Below are 20,326 nucleotides of genomic sequence, written 5' to 3'. Positions count from 1 at the left end.
GGGAGCACTGGCAGAGGTGACAAGCATGGCCACAACCACCATTGAGAGATGCCCCCTGACCCCATCCCCAAGCCAGTTTTCCCAATGCTCTGGCCCACAAGAGACCCGGAGAAAGTTGGGGTGGCGGCGGAGAGCTTTTACTGGAGGGCTTCGCATCGTCAGGAGGGGCAGGGGGCTCTGTTTACCTCTGGAGCAGGGCTTCTAGACCCTCGGAAGGACTTTTCTGTGTCCCCAGCATCTGGGGGGCTGGCACATAAGTCTTATGAAAATCCATAGGCAGGAGGCCATGGCCAGAGTTGTCCCCCCAGGGCAGGAAGAGAAGCTGCTTCAGGAAGAGCAGCCAGCTGCCCGTGGGTGTGGGGCACGGCCAGTCCAGGGCACTGCCCAAGGAGCCAGGGGTAGTGAGGGATGGGGGCACAAATGCCAGGAGCAGGTGGAGCAGTCCCAGGCACCAGCCCAACGAGGCTTCGCAGGCATGAGTTATGAGTTCCCAGCAGCAGCATCTCGGGAAAGCCACACAAGTGCCCCTCAAGAGGACAGCTCAGAGTTCAACATCTGCTGGGCCCCGAGTGTGCCCAACAGCCTCTCTTAGGTCAGACTGCCCAGATACTGCACCCTTCGGGGCCTAACCCTGGCTAGCAGGGACAGAGCAAGAGAAGAGAGCAGAGCACACACGTGCGCATACACACACACACAAACACACACACAAACACGGCCCTCCTTCCACTGCCGACTTCCAAGACAGGTCAGGCTGCTGCAGCCACATGGACGAAACTCATTTCTCATTTGATGATTGAAATGAGATTCCTGGGGCTGAAAGTGACCAGAGGAACATTTTATTGCCTTAGAACAACAGAAAGCTCTAGGACTTCCCTGCATGTTCCCTGCATGTTCAGTGGCGGGTTCGGAGAGACAGTGGGGTAAATATAAAGCAACATCTCATTCGTTTCTTACCCAAGGCAGGCGACTCAACGTGGTGGGCGTAGAGGCATCCGGATCTGATGTCCCAGGTGGACACCAGCATTATCACACATTGGGTAGGAGACCTGAACATACCCTTCCCCAATGAAATTCCCCCGGTGTCCTCCAGCAGAAAACTCCACATGGGCGGGACACATCCATACTTTGAAAGGGTTTGGTTCAAACCCCATGGAGAACCACTGAAAATGATGCCCCTGTCCCTTTGTGGGGCAGGACGCCCACGTCTACCACGGGCACAGACGTGGCCCACCCAGTGCTACAGCGTGGCGGTTGGCCCTACCAGCTCGGCACTTGGCCTGGGCCAACCTCACAAGTGTAGACTTCTTCTGGAAACATCCCCAACAGCAGCAGAGGCCACAATGTATCACTGCCAGTCATTCCCACCCTGTATCCCAGGGGACTGAGACCCCAGAGAGATGGAAGGACATGGCTTCTGGGCCTCTGCATTGTGTAAAAAGAAAACCGCAGGCCCAAAATGGCATCACTTAGGCTAAGTCAACAAACAGGGGTTTAATATCTAACCTAATGGCAGTTTACACCTCCTGCAAGAATGGGAGTCTTACCCGGTCTGTGAGGAATGTTCTTTTTTTTTTTTTTAATTTTATTTATTTATTTTTCAGAGAGAGAGCATGCACAAGCAGGGGGAGAGGCAGACAGAGGGAGAAGCAGACTCCCCACCGAGCAATGAGCCTGATATAAGACTCAATCCCAGGACCCTAGGATCATGACCTGAGCAGAAGGCAGCTGCTTAATGACTGAGCCACCCAGTCATCCCCGTGAAGGATGTTCTGATTGGCATCTGTGAAGTCATCTGTCACAGGGTCCTCTCCACCCCCAAAGAAAATAAGATCACCTGCATGATAAGGTCCCCTACTCTTCCCCTTAAGGGAAGGTGACAGGCCAGAGAAAATCCCTTCTCTCCTTGCCCCGCCCTCCTTCCTATAAAAACCCTGAATTTTGTACAACTCCTCAGAGCTCCCCTCTCCTTGCTCGACAGGACGCATGCTGCCCGATTCAAGAATAATTTCATGAAGACAGTCAGATTGTTCTAACGTACTCCGCTGGAATTTTTTTCTTGACAGCACCAACTTGGTTACATCCGTCCTTCTCCTAACTTCCTTTTATCCAGAAGTCAGTGGCCGATACTATCCTTTCAGTAAATTAACTTTACTGCGAATGTCTTAACGGGGAGCAGGAGCAACCTTATCTGGAGTGAGTGAGTGGCAGGGCCACACTGGCACTCTACAAGAGCCCGGTCTTTAGGAATCTGTATTCTCCCCCTTCCCCGATGGAATCAGGAAAACAATGTTTCTTACATTCGGCATGAAGAGCAGAACAGATGGCGATGGTTTAAAAATCGGTTTGTGAGAACCGATGCTGATGGCCAGATCGTCCGCAAGATGTGGAGCACGGGGGCAGTTTTTCCCACAATGGCAACCCCAAAAACAAAGTACTGGGAATGTAGGGGGAAAGGGTGGGGTGCGAGATTCATCCAGAGTGAGAGGGCAAAACAGCTGGCCATTTAGAAGTGATGGGAGAAAAACCACCTGCTTCTGTGCTCCCTGGTTGCCCAGGTAGCCTAGCTCCCAGCGCCACCATGAGAGCTCTTGCAAAGAGCCACTCTTCTAGGTTTGGGGATGAGAGGGAACAGACTGACTAAGTACTGATCTTCCAGGTTTTATGTTCTCATGAGGAAGACAGGCAAAAAAATGAGTGAACTATCACATAAAATATGTAATTCCAGGTGGTGACAAGAGTCATGAGGAAAACGGAAGCTGGGGAAGGGCTGGGTTTCAGCTCCAATATGTAAAGAGCTTAGAAGTGGTCACTGCATCTTTACAGTAAGAAAGAGTTGGAAGAACTGAACACCAATGACTTTTCTTGGACCCCTCAGTGAACGGAGCTTGCAGCCTGCCCCCTGAAATCTGAAGGACCAAGAAACATCTCTTGGCTCTGGCAGAGGGAGGAGGAAGTAACCATGATGAAACACACCCAGAACGTTCTCCGTGACAAAGGTCTGCTGTCCAGGGGGATAGACTCAGGCAGAACCTTGTGTCAGAGCCACTGTGGAAAGGTGGTCCACTCACGGCAGTCCCCTGACCTCCCTGTCTCACCTGAGGGGGCTGGAAGAGCAAAGTGAGAAGAAACTCCCAGACCTGAAGGCGCACAGGCCCACCTAAAGATGGAGAGTTTATCCTGGGATTACAGAATGCTTCCTCTGCCCCAAACCTCTCCACCACACCACAAGGCTCCAGTAGGACACCAGTGGGTGACGGCTCAAGGAGCTGCGGAGTCCCTGCCCAGCAGGGCCAAGGGAAGGCCAAAGTCAAGGGGGAGGAGACAAAACCAAGGAGGATTCTGATACCTCCAGCACCTACAGTTGCAGGAGACATGACATCCCGGCCCCTAATGAGATTTACATAACCCTCACACGAAAGGCTTAGGACCTCAGTTCATGTTTTCCAACAGAAAATGCCTGGCTTTCAACAAATTATAACGCATGATGAAAACCAAATCAATCAATCAATAAATATGAATATAAATATAACTAGATCTATTTTTTCAAACTCACATTTAAAACCAATAAAGCAAGCATTATGACCAAATTCAGATATGACACAGGTTCTGAAGTTATCACACCGGGAAATTAAAATAACAGTGATTAATATGTTAAGGGTTCCAGTGGGAAAAACAGGCAACAGGGAAGAACAGGCTGGTAATGTAAACAGAAGGATGGAAAGTCTAAGAATCAAGAGATGCTAGATTTTATTTATTTACTTATTTTAGAGAAGGGGAGAGAGAGAAAGGAAGAAAAGGGAGAGGGAAAGGGAGAATCTTAAGCAGGCTCCATGCCCAGTGCAGAGCCCACTTCAGGGCTTAATCTCACGACACTGAGATCATGACCTGAGCTAAAATCAAGAGCCAGACACTTAACTGACTGAGCCACCCAGGCGCCCAGACGCCAGAAATTTTTTTTTTTTTAAAAGAACCTGTAGAAGCACGTGGGTGGCTCTGTCAGTTGAGCATCTGACTCTTGGTTTTAGCTCAGGGCATGATCTCAGATTCCTGAGATGGAGCCTTGCATCAGGCTACATGCTCCACTGGGAGTCTACTTAGCTGTCTCCCTCTACTCCTCCCCTTGTTTTCTCTGGAATAAATAAATAAACTCTTAAAAAAGTGGGGGGCACCTGGATGACTCAGTGGGTTAAAGCCTCTGCCTTCCGCTCAGGTCATGATTTCAGGATCCTGGGATCGAGCCCCGCATCCGTCTCTCTGCTCAGCGGGGATCCTGCTTCCCCCTCTCTATCTGCCTACTTGTGATCTCTCTCCCTCTGTCAAATAAATAAATAAAATCTTTAAGAAAAAAAAAAAAAAGAAAAGAACCTGTAATAGAAATGAAGAATGCCCTTGAAAATGAAGAATACTCATCAGCAGATTCAAGATGGCTGAGGAACAAATCAGTGAGCTTGAAGAGAGATCATTAGAAACGTTTTCAAATGAAGTGCAAAGAGAAAAAAGGAACGGGGGTTAGGAGTAGCATCCAAGAACTGTGGGACACTATCAAGAGATATAACATATGTGTACCTAGAATATCAAATGGAGTCAAAAGAAATAATGGAGAAGGAAAAAATTTGCGAAATATTTTCTCAAAATTTTTCCTAAATTACTAACAGCAAGCCACATATCCAGGAGGCTCAGAAAACACCAAACAGAATAAATACTTAAAAAAGGAAAAGAAAAAGAACCAAAACCAAAACAAAACAAAAAAAATACCTAAGCAAACTGCAAAAAAAGAGAGAGAGAGAGAGAGAGAGGAAATCATGAAAGAAGCCAGAAGAAAGTGGGAAAATACTTTATCTATAGAGGAACAGCAGACTTCTCCTCATGAAACCGCATCAGAGCTGATAAAAACCTCAGACCCAACTATATGATGTCTACAAGAAACCCATTTTAAATATAAAGATTCTGCTAGGTTAAAAGTCAAGAAATGGAGAAAGATACACCATGCTAATGCCAATTAAAAAAAATTGGGAGTGCCAATATTAATTTCAGACACAGCAGACTTTAGAACAAGGAAAATCATCATGGATAGAGACGGGGGCAATTACATAATGATATATAATTCTATTCAATTCTTCAGGGATATATGATAATCCTAAAATAAAATAATATAAAAACAGAGAGGGAGGCAAACCATAAGAGACTCCTCTAAGTACAGAGAACAAACTGAGGGTTGACGGAGGTAATGTGGGTGGGAGGATGGGTTAAATGGGAGATGGGCATGAAGGAGGGTACTTGTTGTGATGAGCACTAGGTGTTCTATGTAAGTGACGAATCGCTAAATTCTACTCCTAAAACCAATACTGCATTATATGTTAACTAACTTGAATTTGAATTTCAAAAAGGAGATATTACCATCGTAAACTGCTATGCACCTAACAACAGAGTATTAAAATATATGAGGCAAAAACTGACAGAACTGAAGAGAGAGACAAATCCACTATTATAATTGGAGATGTCACCATCCTCTGTCAGTAACTGATATAACAAGTAGGCAGAAAACCAACAAGGATAGTTCACTTGAACAGCACCATCAATCAACTGCATCTAATTGACATTTATAGAATATTCTAACGACAGCAAAATACACATTCTTCTCAAGCTTGCATGGAACATTCACCCAAGTGTCTTAATCCTTAGGCTGCTATAACAAAATACCACAGACTAGGAGGCTTACACACAATAATCTTTTATTTCTCCCAGTTCTAGGAGCTGAAAGTCCTAGACCAGGGAGCCAGCATGGTCAGAGGCGGGTTCCTCTCTGGGGCTCAGATTTCTCGGTGTATCCTCATATGGCAGAGCTCTGTGAGGTCTCTTCTATAAGGGTACTTACACTACCATGAAGGCTCTGCCTAATCACCTCCCAAAGGTCCCAACCTCCGGCCCCAATGCCATCACCTTGCAGGGTAGGACTTCAACAAAGGACTTTGCAAGGGGCTTGCTGGGGGCGGGGGGAGGGGAGGGCAGATACAAACATTATGATCAGAGCACTGAAACAGACCACACTTGGGGCCATAAAACACACTTTAATATATTTTTTTTTAATAGGAATCATAGGGGCGCCTGGGTGGCTCAGTGGGTTAAAGCCTCTGCCTTCGACTCAGGGCATGATCCCAGGGTCCTGGGATCGAGGCCCGCATCGGGCTCTCTGCTCAGCAGGGAGCCTGCTTCCTCCTCTCTCTCTGCCTGCCTCTCTGCCTACTTGTGATCTATCTCTCTGTCAAATAAATAAATAAAAATCTTAAAAAAAAAATCAACAGGAGGATAGACGAAACCCCCAAATAACTCAAAAATCTAGCAACACAATTCTAAATAACACATGGGTCAATGAAGAAGTATCAATAAATTTTTAGAATTTTTTTTGAACTAAATGAAAATAGGATTGGTCAAAATTTGTAGAATGTAGCAAAAGTAGTGTTTAGAGAAAAAAAATGTATCACATTAAATGTATCTGTTAGAAAAGAAGATCTAAATTCAGTAACCTAAGCTTCTACCTTAGGCAACAAGATGAAGAACAAGTGTAAGCCTAAATTAAGCACAAGAAATACAGCAAAAGAGCGTAAATCAATGAAACCAAAAATAGGAAGATGATAGAAAAAAAAAAATCAACACACCAAAATTCTGGGGGGTTCTGACCAAGCTGAACAAGAAAAAGGAGAGAAGACACAAATTACTAATATGAGAAATGAAAGAAATACTGATCCCATGGACATTAAAGGGATAATGAAAGAATACAACAAAGAACTCTATGCTCCCAAATTTGGTAATTTAGATAAAATGTGCCAATTTCTTAAAAGATATAAACTACCAAATTCAAACAAAGAGAAAGACAAAGTGAACAATTATTTGTATTAAAGAAATTAAATCAATAATTAAGAACCTTCTCTAGGGGCACCTGGGTGGCTCAGTGGTTAAAGCCTCTGCCTTCGGCTCAGGTCGTGATCCCAGGGTCCTGGGATCGAGCCCCGCATTGGACTCTCTGCTCGGCAAGGAACCTGCTTCCCCCCTCTCTCTGCCTGACTCTCTTCCTACTTGTGATCTCTGTCTGTCAAAAAAATAAATAAAATCTTAAAAAAAAAAAAAAAAACAAGAAGAACCTTCTCTAAAAAAATCACTGGGCCCAGATGACTTCTCTCATGAAGTCTATCAAATATTTAAGGAAGGTAGGATATCAATTTTCTATAATCTACTTCAGAAATTAGAAAAGGAAGGGATGGGGTGTCTGGGTAGCTCAGCTGGTTAAGTGTCCAACTCTTTGTGTTGGCTCAGGTCATGATCTCAGGGTTGTAAGATCAAGCCCCATGTCAGGCTCTTTGTTCTGCGGGGAGTCTGCCTAAGATTCTCTCCCTGTGCCCCAACCCCCGCTCCCCACCTTGCATGCACACATGGGTACTCACTGGCTCTCTCTCTCTCTCTCTCTAAAAAAAAAAAAAAAAAAAAAAAAAAGGAAAAAAGAAAATAAAGGAATACTTCCTAAATTATGAAGCCAGTATGACCCTAACATCAAAACCAGATAATTACAAGAAAACTATGGACCAGTATCTCTCATGAACACCCTTAAAAATCCTCACCAAAATATTAGCAAATAGGATCCAACAATGTATGTGAAGAATTATACACCACAACCAAGTGACATGTCTTCCTGGAATGCAATGTTGGTTCAACATGAGAAAAGCAATTAATGTAAACCATCACACACAGACTAAAGAAGAAAAAAATACACAATTGTATTAATTGATGCAGAAAAAGCATCTGACAAAAATCCAATACCAATTCTCGATTTAAAAAGAAACATTCACCACATTAGTGATAGAGACTATCCTTAGCTTGACAAAGGGAAATGCAAGTCAAAGCCACAGCAAGGTACCACTTCACACCCATATGGTTGGCCATAACTTAAAAAAAAAAAAAAAATAAGAAAGAAAGAGAAGAACAAATGTTGGTAAGGATGAGGAAAACTGGAACCCTCAAATACTGCTGGTGAGAATGTAAAATAAGACAGTAGTTGTGGAAAACAGTTTGGTTTTCAAAATTACCATATGATCTAGCAATTCCAGTCCTAGGTTTATACACAAAAGAACCGGAAACATGTATTCAAACATCCTGGGACCCTGATGGCTGCACTCGCAGGGAGAGCCACTCCCCTGACAGGAATGGGGGCTGCCTCAGAGGTAACACAGTACCACCCAGAACACAAAGGCAGCAGAAAGGGACCTGGCAGGTCTGAGAGGAAATGGACAGAGTCATAGGAAATACAGTCTACTGTATTTCTAGGCATGTCCTGCACTCCTTCCCATCTTTCTCCACAAAATGAAGGTAAACTTATGGGGTGCCTGGGTGGCTGTGTTGGTTAAGCATCTGCCTTCGGCTCAGGTCATGATCCCGGGATCCTGGGATCCAGCCATGTTGGACTCCCGGTTCAGCGGGGAGCTTGCTTCTCTTCTGCCTCGGCCTGCTGCTCCCCCTGCTTGTGCTCTCTCTTGCATGTTCTCTCTCTCAAATAAACAAACAAAACCTTTAATTTTTTTTTTTTTAAATGAAGGTAAATTTGAAAAAAAAAAGGAAAACAATGAAAAATTTTCGTGTCACCACACTTAAGCTTTCATTACGCAGAGGTGGGGGTAACAGGACACATCGCTGTTTTCCCAGCTCCCATTCAGCACATGAGCCGAGGTGTCTATGCCAACAGCTCAGGGGGGTGGGGGCAGCACAGCAGTGACAACCACAGGTCCTACTCACTCAGAGTTGCCAGGCCCCAGAGGACTCTCAGCCATCCGCAGGACAGTCCTGGCCTCAGAGGCTGGCGTGCCCACCCGGGATTCAGCAAAGCTTCAAGCTTCTGGAGACTGGAACGAAAGAGAGCACAAGCAGGGCATCAGTGGGCTGCGGGCAGGCTGCTCATCGATGAACACACGGGCGTTCTAGCTGAGCGACAGGCCACACGTTAAAAAGAGAGGCTAACAGCACCCTGCATCGAAGCGTTAAAAGCGGCTCAGATGGAGAGGATGTGGAGAAAGGGAAACCCTCTTACGTTGTTGGTGGGAATGCAAGTTGGTGCAGCCACTTTGGAAAACAGTGTGGAGATTCCTTAAGAAATTAAAAATAGAGCTTCCCTATGATCCTGCAATTGCACTACTGGGTATTTACCCCAAAGATACAGATGTAGTGAAAAGAAGGGCCATCTGTACCCCAATGTTTATAGCAGCAATGGCCACGGTCGCCAAACTGTGGAAAGAACCAAGATGCTCTTCAATGGACGAATGGATAAGGAAGATGTGGTCCATATACACTATGGAGTATTATGCCTCCATCAGAAAGGATGAATACCCAACTCTTGTATCAACATGGACAGGACTGGAGGAGATTATGCTGAGTGAAGTAAGTCAAGCAGAGAGAATCAATTATCATATGGTTTCACTTACTTGTGGAGCATAACAAATAGCATGGAGGACAAGGGGAGAGGGAAAGGAAAAGTGAATTAGGGGAAATTGGAAGGAGAGACGAACCATGAGAGATTGTGGACTCTGAGCAACAAACAGGTTTTAGAGAGAAGGTGGGTGGAGGGTTGGGAGAGCCTGGTGATGGGTAATAAGGAGGGCACGTATTGCATGGAGCACTGGGTGCGATGCATGAACAATGAATCTTGGAACACTGAAAAAATAAAAGAAAGAAAGGAAAAAAGAAAAAATAAAAGAATTTTTTAAAAGCGGCTCAGAACTGCAGGGTCAGAACTCTGGGGTTCTGCAGAACAGCCAAACACTCTGAAAATCAGAGTTGCGAGTAGATCATGAGCCTCTCCAGGTTTCCAAGTGATGCCTCCTGTTCATTCCCCAAGGTCAGCAAGCACAGAGAGCTAATGACTTGAGGCCACCAGCAGCCAGGCCTCCGCTGGAGAGAGCAGGGAATGTATTTCTCTAATCCTTTTGGAGGAAGGTATGGGAAACCCTGTGGTATTAATATTGCAGGTTTCACTTGCTCTAACAGGAAATGAAGTACATTCTTCAAGGTTCTGTTCCCAATTTGTTTTCCCAAGACACAAAATGTGATAGAAGATACAGAGCTCGGTGTCATTTGCATTATTCATCTTACAATGGTGTGTGACACACATAGGGGGACATTCAACAAAATACACTAACCCAAGCCTTTTCAAAGAAAGGCGACCGTATGGACGCGTGGGTGCACAGTGCAAGCCATTCCCTGTGCAAGTGGCGTCATTTCCTCCCTGACGCCCTGGGGATGCCAGCGCTCAGCCGGCGGCCTGCACACCAGGGCCAACACGGCATGGGCCGTTGTCTGGATCTCTGCGTGGAGCCCGAGTATGGAGAGACATCCTGACTCATATCCTAACTCTGTCCCATACAGCCTGGAAGGACTAAGGAAACCCACCCGTGCCTCAGTTTCCCTATTTTGGAGGAGGATGGGAGCACTGAGATATTGGGCTTCAGGCCCCACCTCCAGCACCAGCACCTTGGTCTCCCTTCCATGTCGAATGAAGGCACTGACCCCCATGCCTTAAGCTTTAATGTTGATGGCACCTGCCGTGTTCCCTGCCCATGAAACAGGCCACCCAGCTGAAGCCTCCTAAGTCTTAACACAGATCCCGCACCCCCCACCATGGGCCCACTCCAATACCAGTGGACAAGAGCACCACTGTCTGTGCAGATAACACGCTGGCCCAACCACTCCTGCACTAGCAGCCAGCTACAGCCAGGGACACCAATGGGGTGCGTGGAGGTATGGTACTCCAGGACACGGCACTGATTCTGGACTGCGGCACGCAAGGCAGCCAAGCTCCCAGGCCTGAGCCCTCATCATGCCCCAAGCCCCCCTGCCACTGGTACTTCACCCCTTTCATGCCAGTGTTCGAGTCATTCCATTTTTGGTTCCTCCAGAATCGTACTGACAAACTCCTATTCATTCTTCAAAACCCAATAGGGAAAGGTATCCCTGAGCTTCAGCGGTAAGAACACTCTTCTCGGCTTGACCTGTTGCTGAAGTTTTCATTCCCAACCCTATCCCCTGATCCCTCCAGGAGCCCACCTGGCCTCCGGAAGGGGGCATTCCAGAGACTGCAAACAAAGGACCCGGGCCTCAAACATAAGCTTAAAGAAAGGGGAGGGTTAACGTAAGAAACTACATAGACAGGGAAAGGACTCTGAACAGGAGTGCTGAGCTGGGGTCACAGACACCAGCTGCAGCAGAAGGGAAGTAAGAAAACAGGCTACTGAAGACCATACTGAGCAAGCACCCACCACCAAGCTCAGAGGCCCATGATAAGTCACAGGCAAATGGGACCATCAAAAGCTTCTGACTGTAGAAGGGGGTTAGGGGCAAGACAACCTGGGAGGTGTGGGGCTCATCCAGGAGCCTCCAGAAGGAATGCACAGTCCCTTGGGGAGAAGAAAGAGGCTCGACACTACACTGAGCCCCCCCAAAGGCTATGTTGATGGTGCTATTCAGAAGGAGTTCACAACACAGAAAAGCTCCTCCCTGGCTTCTCCCTGCTCCCCGTGACCCCCGGCCCTGCACTCAGTATGGGAAGCCTCCTGCCAGTCCCCAAAGCTGCATAATTACTCTGCAAAGCTGCCTTTAATCAACCTGCTTGGTAACTGCCATGAGCCACAGGCTGCCACATATAGCATGTCCCCGAGGCTAAAAATACAGCCAGCTTCCCAGCAACACTTGTCCTCCAGGGGCCTTCCATGGGGGCAGAGGGGTGGCTGGCTGGGAACCAGGGAGTCTTCCTTGGCTGAGCATCCATCCTCCATTCAAAAGCCATCTGTGGGGCCAACCAACTCTGTGCCAGGCTGAGGACCTCAGCTCTCCGTCTGCTGCCATGAACCTCCCTGGCAGCACCAGCTGACACTGTGTCCCTCCCCACCCCACTCCCACCGCCCTGTACTCAGCCACACACACGGCTCACCCAGAAAAGGCTCACAAGGAAATGGCAAACACATCAGCAACTCATAAATCCCTAGTCATGAATGGACAGGGAGTAATGCACAGCCCCCAGCTGCTGCCCTCCACTGCTCCTTCCCAACCCCAGAAAGAATACGAGGAGGCACACGGGTGGGCACTGGGAAGAAGTGACCCAGCGGTGAACAGCCCAGCCAGGGCTGCACTGGCATAGGGACACTGTCAGAGGACAGCCTGGTCTGTTGAGAGGGACATGGTGCTGGCAATGTCACACCCACTTCCACCACGTCCACACTGACACTGGACAGCAGAAGAATGGCCAAGCTCTGGAAGGCAGCACTCACAGGGTCAGGCCTGCCCCCAGGGTCAGGGGAAGCTCCAACCTTTGTAACCTGCTAGAGTCACTTCTTGCCTGAGGCCCTCTGTGTGCTGCAGCTGGGCTGTCCGTCCCTGTCCTGCCCCTTGCTCACACTCCCACAGCGCACGACGCACAGAAGCCGCTGTCCTCTCAGTCAGAGGAAAGTCCCACTGCGTCCGCTCCCCAGTCTCAACCACCCAGGTGAGCTCAGTGAGGCCTTTCTCTACCTGGTCCCTAAAGAATCTGAGACAGAAAACACAGAGATGGCGGGCACCTGGGTGGCTCAGTGGGTTAAGCATCTGCCTTCAGCTCAGATCATGATCCTGGAGTCCCAGGATCGAGTCCCACATTGGGCTCCCAGCTCAGCGGGGAGTCTGCTTCTCCCTTTGACCCTCACCACTCTCATGATTTCTCTCTCTCACACATAAATAAATAAAATCTTTACAAATATACATTTAAAAAAGAAAACATACAAATGACGAACAGGTACATGAAAATACTCCACGTCACTCATCATCAGGGAAATGTAACTCAAAACCTTAGCAAGATACTGCCTCACACCTGTCAGAAGAACCAGTCTCAAAAACACAAGAAGTAACAAGTGTTGGCGAGGACATGGAGGAAAGAGAACCCTTGTGTGCGGTTGGTGGGAAGAAAGCTGATGCGGCCACTGTGGAAAACAGTGGGGAGGTTCTTTAAAAAAGTAAAAATAGAAGTACCATTCAAGCCATTCCACCTCTGGGTATTGATCTGAACAAATGGAAACACTAACTCCAAAACATACCTGCCCCCGCCATGTTCACTGCAGCATTATTTACAAAAGCTAAGACAAGGAAACAACCTAAGTGCCACTGACAGATGAATGGATAAAGAAAATGTGGTTGAAAAAAAAAACCTGTATATATACACAGTAGAATTATTCAGCCATTAAAGGAAGAAAAAAAGAAAAAGAAAGAAAGAAAGACAGACAGACTACCATTTGCAACAACATGGATGGACCTTACTGGCCTTATGCTACATGAAATAAGTCAGACAGAGAAAGGCAAACACCATATGATCTCACGGATACATGGAATCTAAAACAACAAAGAAACAAACAAAACCCCCGAGTTCACAGATACAGAGAACAGACTGGCAGAGAACAGAATGCCCGAGGTGGGGGTGGTGGGGGGAGGGGGAAATGCATGAAGTGGGGGTACAAACCCCCATGTATAAGGTCAGTCCTGGGGATTAAAGAAAGAGTTTGGTGACAATCGTTAATAACACTGTGTTGCATATTTGGAAGTTGCTAAGAAAGATCTTAAAAGCTCTCCTCATAAGAAAAGTAATTTTGTAATTACACGTGGTGAAGGCTGTGAACGTGGTGTTCGTTTCACAATATACATAAACATCAAATCACTGCTCGTACGCCTGAAACGAATATAATGTTATATGCGGATTACACCTCAATTTACAAAAAAGAAAAAGAACCTGAGAAGGCAAAAAGGTAAAACCTAGGTCTGAGAGGACAGAGATGAGAATGTACAGACCAGGGGCGGGGCCCCAGATGTGCAAGCCAGAAGATATTGTGCTGAGGCTCTGCCCTGCCCACATGCAGCCCAGCCTCTGGGCGGCAAACTGCAGCTGGGACAGACATACCCTCCTCACAGCCCTCAAGCAAATGGCACACGGCCCTGGCAGGTATCCTGGCACAGCCAAGTCAGTGTCCAAAAAGCCCTTCACGTTTCTTCTACTTCCAAGGGCCAGAGAATAAGGGGCTGCTCTAAGGGTCTGCCTGGGAAGCCAAGCGTGGGTCCCCTGATGCATGAAACATGGAGAACTTGCACTCATCGTCCCTGCCCCCAAGCCTTCCCATCTCGATTGATGGCTACCTCCTTCCAGTTGCTTAGGCTGAAGCCTCAGAGCCATCCTGGGCCCTCCTCCTTCCCTCATCCTCAAACCCATCAGGAAACCACTGGTGCCTGGGTTAAGCCTCCCTCCCCTGTATGACTGCAGTGGCTCTTGACAGCTCATTATCTCTGTGCTGGCCTTTTCCAACCTAGTCCTAGAGCACCAGCCCAAGAGTAAGTCCTCACCAGTCTCTGAGGCCTTACACAATCTGACATCCTTCTCTCCCACTGCCCCTCATGACCTCTCCTCTATACCTCTGCCGTTGCTCCCTCAGCACCAGCCAGTTGGCCCCCTTGCTCTTCCTCAAACACGCTGGACAGATGTGACCCCAGGCGCTTTACATGGGCCATTCTCCTAGCTTTCTACATGGTTCCCTCCTTCCCCTCCTCCATGCTGCTGCTCATGCATCACCCTCCCTGACCACCTTACTCAAAACCATAATGCCACCCACCTAGCCTTTCCTGGCCTCCTTCTCTGCTTTATGCTTCCCCACAGCAATTACCACCATGTAATCTGTGATATATTTCTTTCATTTACCTTGGTTATGGCCTGCTTTCCCTCACTGGAAAGCAAGCTCCATATAAGAGGAGGGATTTTCAATCAACATTCAATAAAAACGTGTGGAATGAATGAGTGAATCCATCCTCCCCTGGGAGGATGCCACGGCCCAGCACTGACAGGGACACAGCGCTGCTCTCCACCTCACAGGTGATGACGAGACTCCAGCATTTGAAGCTGCCCAGGAGAAAGAAGAGGAAGTCCTTCTTGGATCCAAATGTCCCCTCCAAATAAGCCCCCAGAGAGTGCTAAAGAGAGCCCAGAGCTGGAAGCACCAGGTCCAGCCTTTCCTTTTACAAGTGAGGAGCCGAGGCTCAGAGGGTAACACAGACCCCCCACACCATACACCCCAGGCCTTGCTGTGGTCTGCAGCCCTGACCACACCCCAGTAGCAGTGGGCACAGGGCTTGGACCCCAGGCTGGCCACAAGCACCCCCAGAGGCCACTGTGGAGTGGTTAGGAGCCCATCAGGAGCCAGGCTGCCTGGGCTCACTTTCTGAAAAGCCCAGCAAATCATTTAACTCCCCTGGCTCCTCTTGTCCTGATTCTAGAACATGGGGGACCTCAGAAATCTCCACAGGCTTCCAGGAGGAGGAGGAACATCTGCACCAAACCGCCTAGAGCAGGGCCAGCTGGGGAGGAGTAAGCACCCCTCCAAAGCCACACTGACAAGTCAAGGCTGCCCCAGGACACGGGGCAATGAGAAACGAGAAGAGCAGCCCTGGAAAGATGGAGAAGAACTAGAGTTTTAATCAAGATAATGAAATTCCTGGGACGCCTGGGTGGCTCAGTTGTTTAAGCAGCTGCCTTCGGCTCAGGTCATGATCCCAGCGTCCTGGGATCGAGTCTCACATCGGGCTCCTTGTTCTGTGGGGAGCCTGCTTCTCCCTCTGCCTGCCACTCTGTCTGCCTGTGCTCGCTCGCTCTCTCTCTCTCTCTTTCTGACAAATAAATAAATAAAATCTTTAAAAAAAAAAAAAGATAATGAAATTCCTTTCAGAATTCAGAAGCCCACCTATCTAATGGCTCTGTCCTCAATACTTTCTGAGAACTCTCCTTACTGATCTAATGTGAGCCCAACAAGGTCTTCTGAAGACCACTTTGCAGACAGGAAACACTAAGGCTCACCATAACTTTCCTGAATAAAAAAAAAAAAAAAAAAAAAAAAGCTCCTCCTAGGATGGAAGGAACTAATCACGTCATAGTGTGGAACGGTGGGTGTGGAACAGTCTTCCTGGCTCAAGCCCATGACTGGATGACAAGAGCCCACTCCTGTCAGCCAGGCTCCCGGATGGAACCCACGAGAGACAAACCCAGTCAAAGACAGGCACCCGATTCTCCTGCCTTTCCCGGGAGGGGCAAGGTGCCTTGAGAAATGAGTACCAGCCCGCACCCCCATGCTCCTATCCTCTGCGGGACAGGGCCTCCCAGGCACAGATGAGGAAACAGGTCCTAAGGGAAGGAGCTCACCACAGCTGCAAACTGCCAGGCAGAGGGGGTATTCCCCAGCTTTGGGGGACCACCCTGGGCACCAGCTTGAGGGAAAGTCTAGGCTGGCCACCTCTGCAAGACCAGACATGGGGATGTGGTGTAGGACTGTGCTCTTAGGGGGAGCCCAGGACCAGGACAAAAGGCAGAAGGGGATCCACTCTTCTTCACAAAAACTCAAACCCACTGGCACACCCCACCTCAACGGCCTCACCCCTGTCACATGTCCTGGGAACCGAGGTGTGTTCCGAGAACATCTGTCCCTGGGAAGGTGCTCTGCTCTGGTGCGTGTGACAGAAGCCATATTAGGGGCTTCTGCAGGCTCCGAAGGCAGGAGGGCCACCCAAACGAGTGTCTGGAGTAAAAAAATATCAGGATCCACTGTGAAAGGCACCAAAATGGTGACTTTGGAAAGCAAGGACCACAAGGCTCCATGTGCCTCGGAGAGGGGTGCTGGAGGGGGCAGGCAAAGGGATAGCAAGCCCGGTGCCCTGCAGAGAGAGCAGAGGGGTACGCAATGGTTTAGGGCAGAGGGACTGGGGCAAATCCTAACCGCGGGCCCCCATCCAGCGAAGGGTGGAGGGTCCCCATCCTCGGACGGGAGCCCCTTGTCTTGCAAACCACAGCTGGGAAGGCCCTCCCTCAGACTCCAGGCCCATCTGCCCAGTAGGAGGGAAGCCCGTGAGGACCAGCCTCACCCTGGGGAATTAGCACCACAGCCCTGAGGGGATTCTATTCTTCTCCTGCCCTGGTGGACCAGCAGAGAGACTACGGAAGGGCGAGCGACTTGCTCGAGGGGGCAGAGCTAAGTCCCAGGAGAAGCCAGGGCCCCGACCCTGGGGTGACCACATTCTGAAGCCCTCTCTGTCCTCGTGCCCCCGTCCTGCCTTCCGTCTGGGCACTGGACGTGTGGAGCATCGATGCGGGATGTGATGATGGGGTCGCCTTTAAACACTTTTAGGTGTATTTTTGTACTTTGCCAACTTCTGAGAGTGTTATCATTTTGTTTCATGCCAAAAGGACCCTTCTCTTTGGCTACCACAAAAATTTCCTTGGTGTGATCGAATGGGGTAAGATGATGGAAATCCCATTAATTGTATAAAAATGCTCCAGAGGGACTAAAATTTTTGCATACTCTGTGAAGTATTCTTAATTTGCTGGATACGAACGTGGGGAGAAATGTGTGGGGAATGTGGCCCCTGACTGGATCCCCAGACAAGTGAATCCTAGAGAAAGGTACTGAGCCTCCAAACTGCTCCCTGGCCTTCTGGCTGGGTCACCACGCCCGCACAGGAAGCTGAGGTCCCTGGACAGCACCCGAGGCCTGTCATGATTTCAGTAGCTCATAGCTGTGGCTGGGTGGGGTGTCCTTTGTTGTGCCAGACACCCAGACACAGGAGCATGGACTGGGACCCATCTATGCTGACCACTCCCTAGTGCGTTACCTCCGTCTGAACTCTTCTGAAGTCAGCACTCACAGCACCCCTCTCAGCACATCCAGTGCATGTCTAACAGGCTCCTCGAGCTCAGTGTGTCCAAGCGGGGCCAAGTTTTCCCTGCAAAAGACCCAGCACCGCACAGAGCCTCTCCCACTACCAGCTGATCACAACGCACGGCCCAGTTGGGTTCACCCTTGCCTCCCCTCTCTCCCACCCTACCTCTAAGCCACCAGGACACAGTACTGGCTTGAGTTTCAAATGCTTCCAGAACTCCAGCTCCTCTGGTCCTCCCCAGGGCATGAAGCCAGCCACGGCCTGCATGCTCTCGTGGCTCCTCACAGGGCTTCCTGCTTCAACCTAGACCCTACACAGCAGCCTACCTTAGTGGCGAGCGTGGTCCTTCAACACAGCACGGGAGAAGCTTTGCACTCATGGTCTCCGTTAGCCTGGGCTACGAAAACAGAGCACCATGGACTTGGTGGGGGGAAGGAGCATCCACAGAAATTTATTTCTCACCATTTTGGAGGCTAGAAATCTGAGATCATGGCACCAGTGCTGTCGGGTTCTAGTGAGAACGCCCTTCTGGGTTACAGACTGCCCACTTTTTGCTATGACCTCACATGGTGATCTCCTCACAGAGATGTCCAGCCTCTTCTTATATAGGCACTAATCCCATCGTGAGGACCCCACCCTTATGACCTAATTACCCCCAAAGGCCCCACTCCTAACACTGGGATCGGGCATTAAATTTAACCACGAATTCGGGGGGACACAAACATTCAGTCCAGGATGCACGCACACGCCTGGCATGGTATGATGGTTATACTTCAACAAAATGTTCGCTTAAAGAAATCGAAGTGGTTGGGGTTAGGGAGGGGGAAATGGGAGATGCCCGCTAAAGGATATCGGGGATGGAAGTGTTCTGGGATTACGTGGGGGGTGATATCTGCATAACATGGTGAGCACATTAAAAACTTCTGTACCGGGGCACCTGGGTGGCTCAGTGGGTTAAGCCTCTGCCTTCGGCTCAGGTCATGATCTCAGGGTCCTGGGATCGAGTCCCGCATCAGGCTCTCTGCTCAGCGGGGAGCCTGCTTCCCTCTCTCTCTCTCTCTCTCTGCCTGCCTCTCTGCCTACTTGTGATCTGTCCCTGTCAAATAAATAAATAAAATCTTTGAAAAAAAAAAAAAACTTCTGTACCGTATACTTTAAAGGGATGGATTTTATGGTACGGGAACATCTCAATAAAGCTGTTACACTCTTTTTAAAATCATAAGTCAGATCACGTCCTCGTCTCTTCAACCTCCTCTTCCAGCAGCCCACCGCCATTCAGAGTAAAGGTCCTCAGGGTGGCAGGAAAGGCCTCCACTCGCAACCTCCAGGCCCCCTGGCTTTGCTCCTGTCATGTACTTTGCCCCTACTTCATGGGCTCTTTGCTGTTCCCCAGAAATGCCAGGCCTGACTTCCATGGAGTCCCACTCACCCTGAGGCCACATCCCTTGTCCTGCCCTGTGCCCCTCATGCTGCCCCCCGCCTGCTGGGGTGGAAATCCCTGCAATTCCCACCTGCTGTGGTCCATGAAATACTCCCCTAACCTACAACGCCTATGACAGTGGCGACCCCCTAAATGTTGATTGAGTGACAGGACCGTCCCCAGGACACACACAGAGATGGATGCCCACTCAGGGAGACCGATGGCCAGGTGGGCAGAATGGTCACTCAGCCAGGGTCTGAGGACATGAGCTGCATCAGTACCTCCTATGTACCGCACATGGGCTGGGGGTGAGCAAAGACCCCCTCAGTGGGACCCGGAAACCAGCTCACATGTGTGACTCGACAGGAAACTGCCCTCCCCACCCAGACCTCCAGCTACAAGGGCCTCTGAGGCCCATGGGGCCTGGGCCACTGGGGAGGAGGGCCACATCCCCACCAGGCATACCGAGGGGGAACACATGCTCTGCTTTCTAAATGGCCACAGTTGGAAGAATGCCATTAGGGAAGCCTCCCCCCGCAGGACTGTGGAAAACCGTTTGTTCCAACCATGACTCCCACGTCCAGGCTACATCCTGTTCCAACCACAACAATGAAATAGGTGCTGGATGTCATATGGAAGGGACTTCAAATCCCTTCCCACCTTCCTGTCTATTCATGTCCTCCTCAAGGAGCCAGCAGGGGACAGGAACACTGACATCCCTGGGCACGTGTGAGGCCACAGCAGAAGAACAGTGGCCCGTGTGTCCTCCCGCTGTGCCGTGGCCTCATCCCTCATGGAACACCATGCTGCCGCCCACCCCCACGACCACCGGGACAGCCGGGCCGGGCAGCGGCCACCCTTCTTGCTGTTTCCAAAGCCTGGCTCCCGCACAGGCCCTGCACCCCCACCCCACGCAGGTAGTCCTGTGAAAGACCACGGCTTTCCAGAACATTACACAACAAACAACATGGAATCCAGGAGGGGCTAAGGAGAGGAAACTGGTGAAGAGGAGCATGGGGGCTTCCTTCCAGGCAGGGAGGTCACCTCACCTCACCTCACTGCCAGTTTGGGAATTTCACAGAGGTTCCCAAAGATGATGACTATTATTTGGGCTGAGTAATCGGGGACCGATTAGGGCGGCAAAGTCAGCCAGCCCCTCCT

At 49.3% G+C, this 20,326-nt stretch overlaps 1 protein-coding gene across 1 annotated transcript in view; it reads right to left on the bottom strand.

Moving 5' to 3' along the window:
* Positions 1-8,847, bottom strand: part of LOC111152635 (amyloid beta precursor protein binding family A member 2) — a 193,886-nt gene extending 185,039 nt beyond the window's left edge. The window contains exon 1 of the mRNA XM_022511172.1: positions 8,782-8,847. The gene's annotated coding sequence lies outside the window, so the exon portion shown is untranslated. The remainder of the gene's footprint in view (positions 1-8,781) is intronic.
* Positions 8,848-20,326: the final 11,479 nt, after the last annotated feature.

Source organism: Enhydra lutris, unplaced genomic scaffold (assembly GCF_002288905.1).
Source record: "Enhydra lutris kenyoni isolate GAN:26980312 unplaced genomic scaffold, ASM228890v2 scaffoldscaffold29, whole genome shotgun sequence".
Taxonomy (NCBI): domain Eukaryota; kingdom Metazoa; phylum Chordata; class Mammalia; order Carnivora; family Mustelidae; genus Enhydra; species Enhydra lutris.
This window is presented reverse-complemented; position numbering and strand designations above follow the sequence as displayed.